The 13387-nt window shown below is 41.9% G+C and overlaps 2 protein-coding genes and 1 pseudogene across 7 annotated transcripts in view; 2 read left to right on the forward strand and 1 right to left on the reverse strand.

Annotated features, from left to right (window-relative positions):
• Positions 1-13387, reverse strand: part of CD300LF (CD300 molecule like family member f) — a 159662-nt gene that overhangs the window by 145085 nt on the left and 1190 nt on the right. The gene's annotated exons all lie outside the window — the stretch shown is intronic.
• RAB37 (RAB37, member RAS oncogene family) overlaps positions 1-13387 on the forward strand; it is a 77377-nt gene that overhangs the window by 33084 nt on the left and 30906 nt on the right. The window lies entirely within an intron of this gene.
• On the forward strand, positions 5953-6052 carry LOC136309666 (U2 spliceosomal RNA; annotated as a pseudogene).

Here is a 13387-nt window from a genome sequence, read left to right on the forward strand (position 1 = left end):
TTCTTTCACTTAACAGAATGTCCTTAAGGCCCTTCGATGTTGAAGTGTGTGTCGGCGTCTCATTCCTTTTATAGCTAAACACTATTTCCTGGTATGGATAGGCCATTTTGTTCATCCACTCATCAGTTGACAACATTTGGTTCTTTCCCTTTTGGGCTGCTGAGAATAAAGCTGCTATGAACTCATATATGAATTTTCATGTACACTTGTTAGCTTGGATATATATGATCAATTCTCTAGGGCAGTGGTTCTCAACCTTTCTAATGCCATGACCCCGCAATACAGTTCCTCATGTTGCGGTGACCCCAAACCAAAAAATAATTTTGGTGGCTACTTCATAACTGTAATTTTGCTACAGTTATGATTCGGAATGTAAATACCTGATATGCATTATGTATTTTCCGATGGCTTTAGGCGACCCCACTGGGTCGCAACCCACAGGTTGAGAACCGCTGCTCTAGGGTATAAGCCCAGGAATGGAATTGCTGGGTCCTAAGATAACTCTGTTTAATTCTTTGGGCAACTATTAGATTTTTCCCTAAGAGTTTCCTTTTGCTTACAGCTTTGGCTATGTGGTATCAGTTTTGATCTATAGTATTTTTGTTTTAGTTAAAACTTAATGTCTGTATATTGTTTTATATTATCTATAATCAATCATGTTTTTAGAGGAATTCCTCTTACCCCATCTCAAATTCTATTTTTTATAAACCATTTTCAGTGCATTTTTAATTTCCTATAAATAGTGTTTAGGTTTATTTTTTTATTTATTACTTATTTATTTAATATTTAGCTGATTGTTGCCCTACCTTTGTGATGCAGAAAATTTTCAGAGGAAACAAAAGAAACCTCAGAAACTCATCTTTCCCCACAGGGCAGTGTGTGTCTCTCAGTTCCGGGTGGGTATCAGAGGAAGCACAGTCCACTACGTGGCTGTGCCTGTTCCCTGCCAGCATCCCCCTGGCTGTGCAGGTGTGTCTGCACGTGGATCAGTTGTCTCCTGCTCACACCATTTTGAACTTTGGCAGTCTACAGTTTTCATCCACAATCTATAAATAGCTGTAAAAAGACTTATGCCCAGAATATATAAAGAAATCCTACAACTCAAAAATGAAAATAAAGCAGTCCCATCCTTTAAAATGCAAAATATTTAACAGACTCTTCACAAAAGAAGATATTCAAATGGCCAAGGGCATATAAACATGTTCAGTATCCTTAGTCATCAAGAAATGCAAATTAGCCTGACCAGGCGGTGGCGCAGTAGATAGAGCATAGGACTGGGATGCCGAGGACCCAGGTTCGAGATCCCAAGGTCACCAGCTTGAGCGCGGCTCATCTGGTTTGAGCAAAGCTCACTAGCTTGAGCCCAAGGAGCTGGCTCTAGCAAAGAGTCACTTGGTCTGCTGTAGCCCACCCCCCCCCATCAAGGCACATATGAGAAAGCAATCAAAGAACAACTAAGGTGCTGCAATAAAAAACTGATGCATCTCATCTCTCTCCCTTCCTGTCTGTCCCTATCTGTCCCTCTCTCTGACTCTCTTTGTCTCTGTCACAAAAAAAAGAAAAAGAAAAAAAAGAAATGCAAATTAAAACTGCAGGAAGATACCACCTAAAACCCACTAGATGGCTCAAATTTAAAAGTCCAATGTCACAAATGTTGGAGAAGCTGTGATACCCCTGGAACTCTCATTCTCCGCTAGTAGATGTATAAAGCAACACAACCACTTTGGAACACTGAAAATGTGTTTTTCAGTTTCTTATAAAGTGAAACTTGCATCTACCCTATGACCTTATAGTTCCGGTTCTAAATATTCATCTAAGAGAAGTGAAAACAAATATGCACAAAAAATACTTTCATAGCAGTTTTATTTATAGTAACCACAACAGGAGACTAGATAAACAAGTTGTGGCAAATGCATGTCAATGGTATACACAGCCTGATAAGGAGCGAACTAGTGACACACAGAACATGAAGACTCTCAAACACATGAGGAGCGAAAGACACAAAAGAGGACAAACTTTATGATCCTGTTTTCGTGAAGTCTTACAACAAGACTTTGGTGATAGAAGTTACAATAATGACTTACAGGAGTGGAAAGATTGGAAAGGGGCAGGAACTTTCTGGGTAATGGAAATGCTCTGTGTTTGGATAAAAGTTACAAGTTAAATGCATTTGTCAAAACACAGAATTGAACACTTAAGAACTATACATTTTACTATCATGTAAATTATACTTTAATTTGAAAGAATCTTGTGGGATGCATCTAGAGTTATGCTTAAGGACACTTGATAGCATTAAATGGATATATTGTAAAAGAAAAAAAGGACTTAAATAAGCTAAACATTTATTTCAAAAGTTGCAGGGGGGAGGCCCTGGCCAGGTGGCTCTGTGGATAGAGCAGGGGTCCCCAAACTTTTTATACAGGGGGCCAGTTCACTGTCCCTCAGACAGTTGGAGGGCTGGACTATAAAAAAAAAAAACCTAGCCCTGGCCGGTTGGCTCAGCGGTAGAGCGTCAGCCTAGCGTGCGGAGGACCCGGGTTCGATTCCCGGCCAGGGCACACAGGAGAAGCGCCCATTTGCTTCTCCACCCCTCCGCCGCGCTTTCCTCTCTGTCTCTCTCTTCCCCTCCCACAGCCAAGGCTCCATTGGAGCAAAGATGGCCCGGGCGCTGGGGATGGCTCTGTGGCCTCTATCTCAGGCGCTAGAGTGGCTCTGGTCGCAACATGGCGACGCCCAGGATGGGCAGAGCATCGCCCCCTGGTGGGCAGAGCGTTGCCCCTGGTGGGCGTGCCGGGTGGATCCCGGTCGGGCGCATGCGGGAGTCTGTCTGACTGTCTCTCCCCGTTTCCAGCTTCAGAAAAATGGAAAAAAAAAAACAAAAAAAAAACAAAAAAAACCTATGAACAAATCCCTATGCACACTGCACATATCTTATTTTAAAGTAAAAAAAACAAAACGGGAACAAATACAATATTTAAAATAAAGAACAAGTAAATTTAAATCAACAAACTGACCAGTATTTCAATGGGAACTATGCTCCTCTCATTAACCACCAGTAAAAGAGGTGCCCCTTCCAAGAGTGTGGCAGGGGCCGGATAAATGGCCTCAGGGGTCTGCATGCAGGCCCGCATGCCGTGGTTTAGGGACCCCTGGGATAGAGCATTGTCCTGGCACACCAGGGCACATATGAGAAGCACCCAATGAGTGCACAAGTAAATGGAATGACAAGTTGATGCTTTTCTCTCTCTCTTTCCCCCTCCCTTCCTCCCTTCCTTCTCTCCCTTTCTATCTCTCTCTCTCAAATCAATGGAAAAGTTTAAAAATATACTGCTCACAAAAATTAGAGGATATTTCAAAATGAATATGAAGCTATAAAATATTTCCTAATTTTTGTAAGCAGTGTAAAAATAAAAGTTGGGGGATAAAAGGAAAAATAGGAGAAAAAGAAAGGAGTAGAATGAAGTAGTGGTGGAATTTAGGTGGTTCACACCGGTTCAACAGAATCGATACCTAATGTTTTGTTGAGTTCGGCAAACCAGTTGTTAAAATGGCACTTGTAATCAGGGTTCTCTCTAAGGTGGGCACCTGGGCAGCTGTCCAATATGGAAATCACAAATTTATATTCCTTTCTTTTTTAACGTTCATCTGCACAACAGGGTATTCTAAGTGCCCATAGTAATGTTCATTCTGCCTATAGGTGGAAAAAGTTTGATGGAACTATGCTTGTAACATTTATTTATTCATTTCATAAAACTCATTATACCTTTGATAAAATACTACATTTTAGTTCCCTCATGTTTGTTACTTCAATAAAAAAAAGTATAGCATAAAGAGAAAAAGTGCCAAACAACCAGGGGTGATAATCTGTCATTTGTTTCAGCTTTGTGTTACCCCCAAAATTCACCTGAGATATTATGAGTATTATTTAATATTTTTTCATTAATATTTTAACACTCTTTCTTATAACATCATCTAGTTTTGTGTACATCTTTTATTGTTCTTATTTAAGTATTCAGTGCATGAAATAATAAACTACCTTTCGTTATATTATTTCTTTATACTCAAAACGGTCATTAAGGCAGAGAACTGGTTGTTAAATTATTTGAATCCCACCACTGAAAGAAGGTAATAATTAAATAAGGAATAAAAATTAGTAAAGTACCACCTGACCAGGCGGTGGCGCAGTGGATAGAGTGTCGGACTGGGATGCAGAGGACCCAGGTTCGAGACTCCAAGGTCGCCAGCTTGAGCGCGGGCTCATCTGGTTTGAGCAAAAGCCCACCAGCTTGAACCCAATGTCGCTGGCTCCAGCAAGGGGTTACTTGGTCTGCTGAAGGCCCATGGTCAAGGCACATATGAGAAAGCAATCAATGAACAACTAAGGTGTTGCAATGCGCAATGGAAAACTGATGATTGATGCTTCTCATTCTCTCCATTCCTGTCTGTCTGTCCCTGTCTATGCCTCTCTCTGACTCACTCCCTGTCTCTGTAAAAAATAAAATAAAAAATTAAAATTAAAAAAAAATTAGTAAAGTACCAAAAAAACATTTAGTAGAGATCAACAAAGCCAAGAGTGGGTTAAAAGTAAATACATAAATAGCAAGATTCTCATGATATAAAGAAGACCTAAATAACCGATATCGGGAGTGAAAAGGGGACATCACTACACACCCTGCACATATTAAAAAAGATAATAAGGTGATAAGGAATAGTATAATAAAAGAATATCTAAACAGGCCTACGTCAATAAATTTGAAGTTTTAGGTGGAATAAACAGATTCCTAGCAAAAATAATACAATATGCTAAAATGAGCACAAAAAAGAAAGAGAAACCTTGCATAATCTTACAACTATATATTTAAATGATTCAGATTCACTTTAAAAACCTCCACAAAAGAAAGTTCCAGATCTATACAGCATCAGTTGAGATACCTATTAAACATTTTAAGGAAGGAATGATGTCCATCTTATACAAAACACTTCCAGAACAAAGAAAAAAAATGCAACCCCAGCCTTGACCGGTTGGCCCAGTGGTAGAGCGTCGGCCCACCATGTGGAAGTCCTGGGTTCCATTCCCGATCAAGGTACACAGGAGAAGCAACCATCTGCTTATCCACCCTTCCCCCTCCTCTTTCTCCCTCCCTCTCTCTCTTCCCTTCCTGCAGCCATGGTTCAAATAGTATGAGCAAGTTAGCCCCCAGACCCTGAGGATGGCTCCATGGCCTCACATCATGCGCTAAAATGGCTGGGTTGCTGAGCAATGAAGCAGTGGCCCAGATGGGTAGAGCCTCTTCCTTTAGTGGGTTTGCCTGAGGGATTCCGGTTGGAGTACATGTAGGACTCCGTCTCTCTGTCTCCCTACCTCTCATTTAATATATATATAAAAGAATTCAATCCCAAGTCTAGTGAATGAGAATATTAAGCTTGATGCCAAAACCTTGCAAAGGCAAGGCAAGAAAGAAATATTGTGGGCAAGTATTACCATGAATATAGAAGTCTAAAGCAAAAACTCAGCAAGCTGAATCCAGGGATATATAAGAAGGATAATATATTATCACCAAGTTGGGTTTGTGCCAAGATCACAAAATTGTTTGAACATTAAAAAATCAGTAAGTATAATATGAGTATGCCACATAAACAGAGTAAAAAAGAAAAACCATATGATCATCTCAATAGACACAGACAAAAGTACTTGATAGAATTTAATACTATTCATGATTTTTTACAAACCCTTAGCAAATAAGAGTAGAATTTCCTTCATCTGATAAAGAGTATCTATCAAAACTTCACATTATTATAAGCCCTTGCCAGATAGCTCAGTTGGTTAGAATGTTGTCCCAAAGAGCAGAGGTTGCCGGTTCTATCCCCTCAGGGCACATACAGGAACAGATCAATGTTCCTCTCTCTCTCTCTCTCTCTCTCTCTCTCTCTCTCTCAAAAACCAATAATATAATCGCTTCTCGGCCTTTTGGCTAAGATCAAGTGTAGTATCTAATTAGTTTAAAAACCAATAATATAAATATTTTTTTAAAGTTAAAAAAAAGCATCACATCATTATGAGACATCATTGTATATTTTATAAGAATGTGTTCACCTGGATATTTTATACGTTTTTCTGTACATGTGTTTATTTCCACGATTTTAAAAATGTGTAAGAATATCATAAACCTATAGCCAAATTATGCTAAACAGAGAAATACTATAGAAATTCCATGCCTGACTAGGCGGTGGCTCAGTGGATAGAGCGTCGGAATGGGACTCAGAAGACCCAGGTTCAAAACCCCGAGGTTGCTGGCTTGAGCGCTGACTCACCAGCATGAGCAAGGGGTCGCTGGCTTCAGTGTGGGATCATAAACACTACCCCATAGTCACTGGCTTGAACCCAAAGATCACTGGCTTAAAGCCCAAGGTTGCTGACTTGAGCCCAAGGTCACTGGCTTGAACCCAAGGTCACTGGCTTGAGCAAGAGGTCTCTGACTCAGCCCTAGACCCCCGGTCAAGGCACATATGAGAAAGCAATCAGTGAACAACTAAAGTGACAAAAGAAGAATTGATGCTTCTTATCTCTCTCCCTTCCTGCCTGTCTGTCCCTATCTGTCCCTCTCTCTGTCTCTCTGTCTCACTGTCTCTCTCTCACTAAAAAGAAAGAAAGAAAAACACAGAACACTAAAAGGATGAGAGGGGAAGGGACAGGTTAGGACATAAACGTTGCTGGATGCAGTCACTTCTCCTGTTCCATGCAAGTAAATTCAGAGAGAGGATGGAGGTCAACATAAAATAGCAAATCAGTTTTAAACTAGAAGTAAGTAGAAGGGAATCTTTATAAAAATCTCTGAATGAAGAAGAGAACATTCCAAACTGAAAATTAATGGAAGACACCATACAAGAAGAAGAAGTCAGGAAATTTGACTATATACAAATGTAACACTTGGACACACCAATAAAAAAGACTAAAAAGGCAAAGAACAGACTAGGAGAAAAGTTTAGAACAAATAATGTAGAAACAGATTAATATCCTTTCTTTTTATAAAGAGTGTATATAAGGAAAACATTAAAATGTCATTTGGAAAATTAATAAAGGACAAGAAAAGGCAAGTTACAAAAGAGGAAATTTGGGGTGGATAATAAAATTTGAAATGCTCAATTTAAATAATAGAGCAAATGAAAAAAACCTTAAAGTGATGTCATTTTCACATATCAAACCAACCAAGTTTTTATGGCTAACACATTGCTGACTTGGATGAGGTGAAACGAGCACTGTGATAAGGTGCCGTGAGCATGTAGCTGGTTCAGCCACTGCAGAAAGCAGCATGGCACTTGTGCATATCCAAAAGAGTCATGCCTTGCCCTGGCCAGGTAGCTCAGTTGGTTAGAGCATCATCTCAATATGCCAAGGTTATAAATTTAACACCTGACAGGTCACATACAAGAATCAACCAATGAATGCATAAATGAGTGGAACAACAAATCAACATTTCTCTCTCTCTCTCTCTCTCTCTCTAAAAATCAATCAATAAAATTTTTTATAGTCATGTCTTTTGTTCCAGCAGTTATATTTTTAGGATTCAGTTCTTGGGAATAATCTGTGAGGCTAACAAAAATAAAATAAGCCAAAATCTTAACAGCTAGTTGCTTTGAGCATTAAGATTATGAACAAACTTTTTTTACTTTTCCTAATTCTTTATTTTTTCTTCCTGTACCTTCCTAAGTATCAACAATGAGCATTTATTACTTTAAAAATCAGAGGGGGAGCCTGACCAGGTGGTGGCGCAGTGGATAGAGCGTCGGACTGGGATGCAGAGGACCCTGGTTCGAGACCCCGAGCTCGCCAGCTTGAGCGCAGGCTCATCCAGTTTGAACAACGCTCACCAGCTTGAGCCCAAGGTCGCTGGCTCGAGCAAGGGGTCACTCGGTCTGCTGTAGTCCCCCGGTCAAGGCACATATGAGAAATCAATCAATGGACAACTAAGGAACCGCAACGAAGAATTGATGTTTCTCATCTCTCTCCCTTCCTGTCTACCCATCTCTCTGACTCTCTCTGTCTCTGCCACACACACACACACACACACACACACACACACACACACAATCATAGTGGGGAAAAGAAGCACCTGAACAGGACTGGGAAAGGGTGTAGTAGGCAGAATAATGGTTCCTCAAGGACGTCTATGTCTTAAACTCCAGAATCTGTGAATATGTGACCTTACATGGCAAAAGCAACTTTGCCAGTATGATTATATTAAGGGCCCTGAGATGGGGAGATTATCCTGGATTATTTGAGGGGACCCAATGTAATCACAAAGGCCCCTATCAGAGGGAGTCAGGAGGGTCAGAGTCAGCCACTGACACAGAGGAAGAAGTCACGTGTGTGTGGCCACACCAAGGACTGTGCAGCCTCTGGGGCTGGAAGAGTCATGAAATCAGATGGGGAATGCAGCTCTGTTGACCCATCTTTAGACGTCTGACCTACAGATTGTAAACCGATAAGTTCATGCTATTTTAAGCCACTAAATTTGGGGCTAATGTGTCCCAGCAGCCCCAGGAAATACACAGATGGCCATTTCCACCTTAGCTGCCCTGTTAGCCTATCTCCTCTGAGCACTTGGGGTTGGGGGTCTGACTCTTGAGCTATCTAGGCAACTCACTCCTTGGACCCCTCTGTCCAGGAGCCCCCTCCCCGTCACCCCACAAAGCACCCGCTGGGCTCCAAGGAACAGCATCCTCATCAGGCAGGGTCACTCAGGGCTTAGACCATTGCAAACTGAGTATGAAGCTGAGCCCCAGGAGGAGGTGAATGGGCCCCACTTCCAGCCCAGCACAGGACATCAGTTAGTATCCACTCTGGGTCAGCACATCTGGGGTCTTGTCCATCTCTGCCCCACTTATGGAGCAGATTAAGTTGGACAAAAGCAGTGTATTTTTTGCTGAAAAAATAAAGTAATTAAAAATCTCTTCCTTTCTCACAGGAAATAAATGCTATAAAGTCTTGTGAGAACTTTCTGGTATAAGGTTTTTTTTTCTTGTGTACTTAAAACAATGAACCCTCTAGAGGAAGGGAGCAGTGCCAAGTAAATTTGTGACCTGTGATTGGACATTGTGAGGGCGAGGCTGGGGAGAGGTGACAGAGGTTCACACTGGAGACCAGTTTCCTAATTAGCATACAGCTGTGCCTGCTCGCTTCAGACAGATCCTCCCTTCCACTTTTCCTCAGTCACACCTCAACCACGCATGCACGCATGCACACACGCATGCACATACTCAGACCAGCACTGCTCACCTCTGCTCACCATCAGGTTCCCTGTATCCAGACATCAGAAGAAAAGCAGTCCTTTATGTGTGTGCCCTGCTAATTTGTCTCACAAAGTCTGCCTTCTCTAGATCTACACCAGCAAACCACCCCCAGCTCTTTCTCCACCAGCCCGCACTCCTGGACACATCCTTCTCCTCCCCAAAAACCTTTTTCCCCCAAAGACAACAATATCCTTCCAACCCACCCTACCAGGCTTTTTTGAAACATATAACAAAGCCATATGACCTTTCTGTTCCTCAAATGAGCCAAGGCCAAGCTCATTTCCACATCTGAGCCTTGCGTTTGCTGTTCCCTGTGCCTGGAAAGCTGTCCCTGATCTCAAGTGCCTACTCCTCCTCCTCCTCCAGGTCTCAGCTCAGTTGTCTCCTCCTCAGAGGTTTCCTTCCAGCCTATCCCATCTAAAGCGTCCCACACACCGACACTGTCGGGCACCAACTGGATTTCATCACACTTCTTACATGTCGTTTTCATTTCTGTGACTGATAGAAAGAATGATCAAATTAGCCCACACAAGAGTCACAAACCGTAGGATTGTCTGGTTGCCACAAATCCCTACTTCCAGAGCCTCCGACGCACACACACACACCCCAAAGGCAACCCAGAAACCTCTCAGGGAAATTCTGTTGCTCCCAAGTCTTCTCTCACTCATTGATCATTTCCTTACTGAGATCAAATTCATGTAGCATACAATCCACCCTTTCAAAGTATACAACATGGGGGTTCTTAGGACATTCACAAAGCTGTACAAACATCACCACTATTTAATTCCAGAACATTCTCATCACCCCCAACAGAAACCCTTACTCATTAGCAGCCACTCTCCCAGCCCTAAGCAACCACTAATCTGTCTCTATGAATTTACATATTCTGGCCTTCCCTGTGAAAGGACTCATACAATGTATGGCCTTTTGTGTCTGAATTCTTTCACTTAATGTTTTCGAGGTTCGTCCATGCTGTCGCATGTATCATTGCTTCATTCCTTTATATGGCTGATTAATATTCCATCATATGGATAGGCCACATTTTATTTATCTATCTATCCATCAGTGTATGCACATGTGGGTCATTTTCATGGTTTGGCTATTATGAATAATGTTGCCATAAATATTTGTGTGGAAGTTTATATATGAACATGTGTTTTCAATTCTCAGGTATTCAACAAGGAGTGGAATTGCTGGGTCACATGATAACCACGTGTTTAGCATTTTCAGGAATGTCAAATTGTTTTCCAAAGTGGCTATCCTATTTTACATTCCCATGAGCAACTTGTGTCCTCTCTGATTAGCGTTAAGAGTCTCAATAGTTCAGTTCTACAAAAGTAGAAAGATTTGGTCTGGGGGGTGAGATGGTTACAGCTATCATATTGTTTCCTCTCCATTAGATACATTCACTCATTCAACTAATATTATTTGTCTAATATGTCCCTGGTATGGTTGTAGGTACAAAAATCCCTGCCCTCTTGAAGCTTACATTCTATTAAGGAGGGGAAACGGAGGAGACAGACAGTGGAGAAAAATAATGCAAGGGAATTGCTGTTGCTTTTAGGGTCATCGATGAAAGCCTCGGTGAGAAGTGAAGACATGAAAGATGTGAGGGACTAGAGCCTGTGCTCTCTGGGAAAAAGCATTCTGGGCAAAGAGAATAGCAAGCACAAAGGCGCTGAGGCAGCAGTGTGTCTAGCATGTTCAAAGAACATCTAAGAGGCCAATGTGGCTGAAGTGGGTTTAACCAGGGAAAGCAGAGCAGAGAGGAGACCAAAGAGAAAATGCGGTGGAGCAGTCCAGGTGGTCAGCACCTTTGTAGCCTCAGTAAGGAGTTTGGATTTTTACTCTGAGGAGGATAAAATGTCGTTGGAAGGTTTTGACTAAAGGAGAGACAGGATCTAGCTTATATTTTCAAAGGATCATTATGGGATCTGAGAGAAGAGATGGATGTCCCACAGGTTTTGCCGGAGTTCCTAGAAAGATGAAGCTTCCAAACACAAAGGTGGGAGAGAAGGGAATACAAGTGGGGAGGTATGATCAGGGCACATGTGAAATGTCAACATCCGAGTGGAGGTGTTCAATGGGCAATTGGTTAAAAGATTCTGGAGTCCAGGAAGATGACCAGGCTAGGAATACAAAATTGGAAGTTATCTGCATAGAGATAGTATGCAAAGCCAAGAGAAGAGATGAGATCAACAAGGGAGTGACTCTAGAGAGAGAAGAAGCCCAAACACCAAGCCCTGAGGCCCTCCAACATTTTCAAGAAAGTCCCCTTAAATTTGTTTAATTATTTTGAATTTATTGGGGTGAGATTGGTTCACAAAACCATACAGGCTTCAAGTATACAGTTCAATAAAACACAATGTTGGAAGTATCCCACTACCTGTTATTAAACTATATTACAATGCCATTGTAATCAAAACAGCTTGGTACTGGCATAAGAATAGGAATATAGATCAATGGAACAGAACAAAAAGCCCAGAAAGAAGCCCAAGCCTTTATGGTCAATTAATATTTGACAAAGGAAGCAAGAGCATTCAATAGAGTAAGAACAGTCTCTTCAATAAATGTGTTGGGGGGCCCTGGCCGGTTGGCTCAGTGGTAGAGCGTCGGCCTGGCGTGCGGGAGTCCCAGGTTCGATTCCCGGCCAGGGCACACAGGAGAAGCGCCCATCTGCTTCTCCCCCCTCCCCCTCTCCTTCCTCTCTGTTTCTCTCTTCCCCTCCCGCAGCCAAGGCTCCATTGGAGCAAAGATGGCCCGGGCGCTGGGGATGGCTCCTTGGCCTCTGCCCCAGGTGCTAGAGCGGCTCTGGTCGCAACAGAGCGACGCCCCAGAGGGGCAGAGCATCGCCCCCTGGTGGGCAGAGCGTCACCCCCTGGTGGGCGTACCGGGTGGATCCCAGTCGGGCGCATGCGGGAGTCTGTCTGACTGTCTCTCCCCATTTCTGGCTTCAGAAAAATACAAAAAATAAATAAATAAATAAATAAATAAATGTGTTGGGGAAATTAGAAAGGTACATGCAAAAAAATGAAACTAGATCACCAACTTATACAATATACAAAAATAAATTCAAAATGGATAAAAGACTAAAATGTAAGTCATAAAACCATAAAAATCCTAGAAGAAAACATAGGCAGTAAAATCTCAGGCATCATGGCCCTGGCCAGGTGGGCCAGTGGATAGACCATTGCCCAGCACACCCAGGTCACAGGTTCAATCCCCAGCCAGGGCAGTGGAACTATGAATGGATGCTTCTCTCTTTCCATGCCCGACCCCCACCTCTCTCTTTCTCTCTCTCTCTCTCTCTCTCTCTCAAAAATCAATGGAAAAATATGTTTTAAATCTCAGACATCTTATAGGAATATTTTTGCTGATATATTCCCTAGGAGGCAGAAACAAAAATAAACAAATAAGATTACATTAAATTAAAAAGCTTTTGCACAGCAAAAAAAAAAAATCATCAACAAAATGAAAAGGGAACCCACTGAACAGGAGAACATATAAATATTTGTCAATGATACATATGATAAGGGTTTAATTTCCAAAATATATAAAGAACTTATCAACTCAACATCAGGAAGACAAACAACCCAATTAAAAAACAGGCAAGTCACCTGAATAGATAGTTCTCCAAAAAGGACATAGAGATAACCAATAGACATATGAAAAAAATGCTCAATGTCACTAATCATCAGAGAGATGCAAATTAAAACCCCCTTAATTTTTTTTTAATTTATTGATTTTTTTTAGAGAGGGGGAGAGAGAGAGAGAGAAAGGGGAGGAGCAGGAAGCATCAACTCCCATATGTGTCTTGACCAGGCAAGCCCAAGGTTTCGAAACAGCAACCTCAGTGTTCCAGGTCAACGCTTTATCCCACTGCGCCACCACAGGTCAGGCAAAACCCCCTTAATTTTTTAACCAAAATGGTATCCATCAAATTAAGGTTTACTTCAGCCCTCTATCGCTGCCCATATCTCAGCCTGTCCTTTTTTCTTCAACTCACCAAGGACTTTTCCAGCCCCTCAGCAACTTCTGCTATTTCCTTCTACCCCAAATGCCTAGAACCACCTCTCCCAACCTGTCTAGCAAACTC

Source organism: Saccopteryx bilineata, chromosome 6, assembly GCF_036850765.1.
Source record: "Saccopteryx bilineata isolate mSacBil1 chromosome 6, mSacBil1_pri_phased_curated, whole genome shotgun sequence".
NCBI classification, from domain to species: domain Eukaryota; kingdom Metazoa; phylum Chordata; class Mammalia; order Chiroptera; family Emballonuridae; genus Saccopteryx; species Saccopteryx bilineata.